This window comes from Thermobia domestica, chromosome 11 (assembly GCF_964235325.1).
Source record: "Thermobia domestica chromosome 11, izTheDome1.hap1.1, whole genome shotgun sequence".
NCBI classification, from domain to species: domain Eukaryota; kingdom Metazoa; phylum Arthropoda; class Insecta; order Zygentoma; family Lepismatidae; genus Thermobia; species Thermobia domestica.
Window position 1 is genome coordinate 197,961,044 of NC_137464.1, and position 6,352 is coordinate 197,967,395.

Here is a 6,352-nt window from a genome sequence, read left to right on the forward strand (position 1 = left end):
AATCGTTAATATCCTCATTCGATTTTCGAGCATTTTCGTGTATAATTCTCAATAATAAAACATAAGCGGATATTTTTTTTCAGAAGGTTGTTGCCGGGGGATCGTAGTCTCTCCATATTCCCCCGTTACTACAGAGAAGCTCTCCAATGGCTTTCAGTCATTATCTAAATAGAAATGTAATGTTTAGGGCAACATACCGTCACTGCATTTCAACATTTAGATAGCCGGTACGTCGAGTCAAAATCGTAATAAAACATACCGTCTCTGTTTTTTTTTTTTTTTTTTTGTTGTTTTTTTCACTTTGAACCCTGCAACGTACCATATCCATCCCGAACACTCTACCAAAATCGGAAGTGGTTCAAATTTAATATTATTTCCTGTTTCAATACTGATTTCCACAGAGTAAAAACGGTCAGAGATAATCGAGGTGTTATTTTCTGCAATCGTTTCATCGTTCCGCTTAGACATGAGTTTCTTTGAGGAGTACAAAACTTTTCGGGGGTTTCCAAACTTATCATGAGGATAAATTATATCAAAATTTGTAAAACTACCCCAAAATTAAATTAAATGTACAAAAAAATAATTTAAATTAAATTGTAGAGAAGTAATAATAATAATAATAATAATAATAATAATAATAATAATAATAATAATAATAATAATAATAATAATAATAATAATAATAATAATAATAATAATAATAATAATAATAAAAACATCCTATAGAAGTCAATGGAGCTAAGAAATGCCTAAGTATATCTAAGGTGCATGTACGTTTATTAGTGTTCTATAAGTTAACAGAGCAGAGTTTGCTTTTTTGGGGGGGGGGGATTATGTAACAACTGTAACACATAGATGTATATCCTACATAATCAACCTTGCAACCGCGAGCAAAGAATAACTTTCATAACGAAAACAGTGGAATTTTGGGGCATTTTAGATTGGTTGATTGCTTTGGACTTTGTCTTTTCTCAGTATAAGGGATATATGAAACATGAACATGAACAGCTTAATGTGGGATCCGAACCACATGAACTCGAAACTTCGCCCAAGGCGGTAACGCTAACAGTTTGCCATGAGTGGGCTCTGTAACACGAAGAGTGTGAAGTAGCAAATTCATGAAATAATTTAAGCCAGCAATTGTCGTTTTCCAGATATAAAGCCTACAAGAAAATTTTTGACTGAAATATGTTGGATCTTTTGATTTAAAAAGGACGCAGAAACGACAGTAAAATACAAATATTTTCTTCTTTTTTAAAATTTGCTACCAGAATATTTTCTTAAGTTCAATTCAATCTATGATATTTATTATTTTTCTGAAAGATGTATGCATTTACTTACATTTCATTTCACTATTTAGTCATATTAGTCACGTGGACATTGTGTTTGTAATAGCTAACGCACTTCATGATATTTAGCCGAAGCGTTTATTTGCAGAAACAAAAAAAATCTCTATTATACAAAATTTAAAAAAACGGTAGTAACGTGAAGTTGTGGTTAAGATGTCCTGAAACCACACTTTACACATTTCTTTATTACTAAGATAAAACACTCCATGCCAATATCTTCTCAATAAACAAGCAAAGTGTCTATATTACCACCATTCAAGGACAAATTAACGATACAACATAAGTGACAATAAGAGTATGGAAATGTGCAATAAAAATGAATTGTCTCGTATGAGTTAAACAGATGTTCACGTCTTAGACGCATTTAATGTGACGAAATAGCGTAAACTGTATGACGAAACAAATTTCAACGTGAATGATTGAGATGTTTTGTTAAATCTATTGAAAGTGACACATTTCCGTCATTAGAAGGTATAGATCGTTCTTTGCGTATTCCCCCCCCCCAAAAAAAAAGCGAATAATTTTTTGCTTCTTCTTCTTTACTCAAACATTAAATTCGCATATATGGTATGTCCTGTAACAAGTTACGAACATTTGAAAATTTGAGTTACATTAAAAAAGTGAAGTAAGAGGTCACTCCACAAATAATACACACTGATTTTAGTTTCTTTATATATTTCATTTTCTATAGTATCTCTTTACAAACCTTCAGTATAGTCTACCTGCTTCTTAACGACTGAGTCCCATCGTTCCAGAAGCATTAGTATTCTATTCAATCCGACATTTTTATTTGTCGAATGTTCGGGTTACAATGGCAGAAAGATGTTCTAGAGATGTAAAATTATGTTCAGGAGTAACTTTGGGAATAACTCGAAGTTCATGGACTCATATTTGGACTGTAGGGAGCATGAGATAACACTTTTCAACCGTATTCGCATAGCTTTTCATTTATGACATTCCCGAATTGGTAACTGGTAAGTGTTGATCTGGAGAATGAGTAACTCAGCCCAGAGTTTTATGAAATTTCTATGCAATTTTTGCAAGAAGTCACGATAATACACTGCCGTAATACTTCTTCCTCATAAAACTCTGTCTGTTATGATCGTTCCTTGTTGACGATAAGCATAAATAACCATTTCTTTTACTTTTGATTGAGTTCCTGGTTTATCGATTCTTGATTTCGGCCTTTTTGGTATTGTATCATTGCTCATGCTCTTATATGTCCACTAGGAAAACAAATAGCCCAATGTGAAAGCCAAAATGTGTACACCACAGACCTCACAAGCTCAATTCCTGTAACCTCATGAGCTGAAGTTCACACAACGCTAGGCTTACCGCAATCGCACCACCCAATCCGGAATATTGCCAACCTGTGCACTATTTATTAAATGACCCTCGTACTAGCCAAATTAAACCAGAGTTTATTATGTGTAAATAACATTCAAAATCTGTATTGTTTCTGAATTACAAGTCCCCGAATATGTGCGGGGATAAACTTCAAAATTACACTTTAATAAACAGAAATAACTAGAGTTAAGATTTTTAGATGCGCGCTTTTTCTTTTACAACAAAAAGGAAATTTCTGTAAATATCAAAGGTGTCAAAAGTGTCAATAATCAAACACATATCCCATAATTTTCAAGGTCACTTTTTGGGGGTAAAAAAGTTTTCCCCATAGTCCCTCGCAGGGTCCCAGAGGGGATCCAATTCAAAAGTTTCAAATGGCAAAGGGGTTAAGTAACGCATCGTTTGAAAGCTCTTCTGAAACGAAAGAAGATGGAGCAAGTCTCGACTCCTACGACAACCCTATGCAAAATGGCGGTGGGTCAAAATGTAAACAGAAACTTAATTGAAAAGTCCATGGCCACCCCTATAAATCGGAAGTAGTGAGACAAATGTGAAAACAGGAAAACACATATGGCATTATTTTCAAAGCACAACGATTTAAAGTAAAACGTCTTCTCCTGGAATACCCGCTAGGTTCTAGGTGGGGTCCAACTCATAGGTTTCAAATGACAAGAAGGCTTAAGTAGCACATCGTCTGAAAGCTGGTGTTAAATGAAAGAAGGTGAAACAAGTCTCTTCTCTCTACGTTAAGTGAAAGTTAAATAGTTTGTACCTAGTATCTAGTATTCACCTAGTACCTAGTATGTACACTCATGTCCAAAATTATTGTCGCATGTCTATAAATATGTTGTAGGAATATAATTTGATAACGAATTCACCCGGTACTTCTTATAATGTTAGTATGTATATAATCGGCAAAGACATGTATGTGGAAAATTTCATGTCAAAAGAGCAATAAATAAGAACAATAAAACGAAAATAAAACTTTATTGTCCATTTAGCAACATTTTGTTTTACTCATTCTAATTTTCGTATTTATAATTCTTTTTCTATGAAATTTACCACAAATATACATTTCCTTATTATACACATAGTATCAGTATTAAAAGTACCCTGGAAAATAATTATCAAATTATATTCTAAGGAGAAGACAGTTATAGATATGCGACAATCATTTTGGACATGAGTGTACCTTGCAGTAAATGTTGTCTTAACGATTTAAATTATAGTTCATGAAATTAAAAGATAAAGTGGAAACCAATATAAATTAGCTGTTGTAGTCCAAAGCTTATTTGTTAATAAATGGTTCGTAATAAAGTTGATTCATCATCTCCGCAGTTTGTATCTGAAATAATTAAATATTGCATACAGTGGGAATATTCAATAACTAACATAACACAATTCAAGCATGTCTCTGTAATTGTAAATTTAGGAGAACATAATAACTACCACCAGCAAAACCAGCGAATTCCCTCACGAGTGTTTCAGTTAAATTGTTTACAAGAATGGCTTTGATATAACGTAGGTGGTAGAAAGCAAATTATCATATGCGTGCAATTTTACAATATTTCCTCACATCTATATTATATTATAAAATTGAAAGTGATTAAGTTTATGACTCTTAATCTCTTGAATCGACCGACCAATATCGATCAAATTTTTGAAATAGGTGCGGTTCTAACCTGGGAGTGTTTTTAGCTATACACTTTAGAATTGAACTTACGGGAGGGACCGGTATATTCAATTTAATAAATTACCGGTATATTCAATTATTTAGAAAACAGGTCAATTGATTTTGTAGCAACCCCCTTCGAATTTTGACTAAGTATTTTGCTCCTTTTGCATTAAATGCGGGTTAGATTAGCTTAAGTATAAAGAGTAAAGTCCTGCTTAGATATAAAATCCCTGTACTAAGCTTTTTAAAAATCTGATTCTTCAAATGGCATACTGATGGCAGAATCGCACTCAAACTAAAAAAAATCGAATTGTTTCCCAAAATTGTATCACGAGGCAATGACTATCTTTAGATGTTATTTATGCTATGCCATCGAGAACTGTTTAGAGAAAAGGCTGAAAACGCACAAAGAACAAACGGAGCAATGATAACATATTTTTTTCAGCCACTGAACTTACCGCCCATATCTGCATCACACTTTTTTCACAAACCTATCCCATATTTGGTACTGGTTAAGAATAATCCGTCAAACAAATAGTAATTTTACTGTTAAAATGTGTGAGTGCGTATGAAAGAGGACTGTTTGGGATAATGATTTCCACTATCGGAACATACCTATATAATGTAGGAAATAAGTATTTTATGTTTAGAAGTTTAATGTTACCAGTATCAAATCATTACAAGGGCTATAGTTAAGTTCAAATGAGTGAATACGATGTGAAGGGTTTGTTGCACTATTCTTATTCTTATGTTTCTTACAGTATAACTTCCGTCGATGACGCGCCTGCTCTCTACGGTCGTACTCTGGCGTGGGCCCCTTTCTATGTTCCTGCCTGGTTCTATTAAATAGCATTCTCGATTTTAGTGGGTTTTTTTCACTTTCGTATATATGGAATGTCTGGATGCGCATTTCTACCTTACAGGAGAGTCCTCGTAAAATTAACCTGCACACATGAAAGCAAATCCTATCTTAAGAAATAACTTCTGAAATGCTACGTTTGAATTACGTAATAAAATAATTGTAATCTTATAATAGGATAACATGTAATCATTTCCATGGTACATCAGTTTGCGAGCATATAATCATTCTGTACACAATTATTTTTTTTAATTATCCCAGATTAATAACAGTACAAAACGTCTGATTAAAGCAAGAAAAGTCAGATATATGTTTTTTATTTGATGGACTCTTCTTTCTTAATCTACACCCGATATTCTTGTATATTAAATTCTCAAATTAATACTTATATCATTGCCACAAAATTTAACAATTCTTATGGATATGCAGGCACTGTAACTACATAAACTGTGTATATTATCAACAAAAATACTAACAATATCTTCCAGCGCAAATATTAGATTTCGTTTATTATTATAAGCACACTTTGAACATCAGATAATTATGGAAGAGAGTAATGAAAATGTTTATTCAACAACTGCCGTTCTGTCAGGACGCCATCATAGATCTTTCGTATTTTCGTGCACTTAACTCGAGCGCTGATTGGCTATTGAACGTTCTTGAATTGGATTGTTTAGAACAGGAGATAAAAATGACGTCAGTGCTGACGTCTTTTTCATCAAATAGTCTTGAATGGTCTTGAACAAGACTCTTGTTCAGGCTTTCTTGATCGTCTACAAGTAGTATAAGTGTGGTAATGTCATCTTGCCCAGCGTAAATAATTTGGAGGACAACAAAAAGGGAATTAGTGGAATAATTATAAATTTTCGTTAATTATTTCGAATTGTGTGTCTAAACTTTCCCTGCACGGTTTATTTACTGTTCACTTAGTTATTTTAAATTAAAATAATTTAAAAAATCCATAGGGAGGTAGGAAGACGCATTTCTTGAGCTTCTGGCGAAGTTCGCTCCACATCTTATCTAATACAACGCATATCCGTTTCTATCCAACGTGGTAACGTCTCGTCGGTCCTTGGCACTTTACCACCTGGCAAGGAACTGGTTGAGGTGTTTATACTCTGA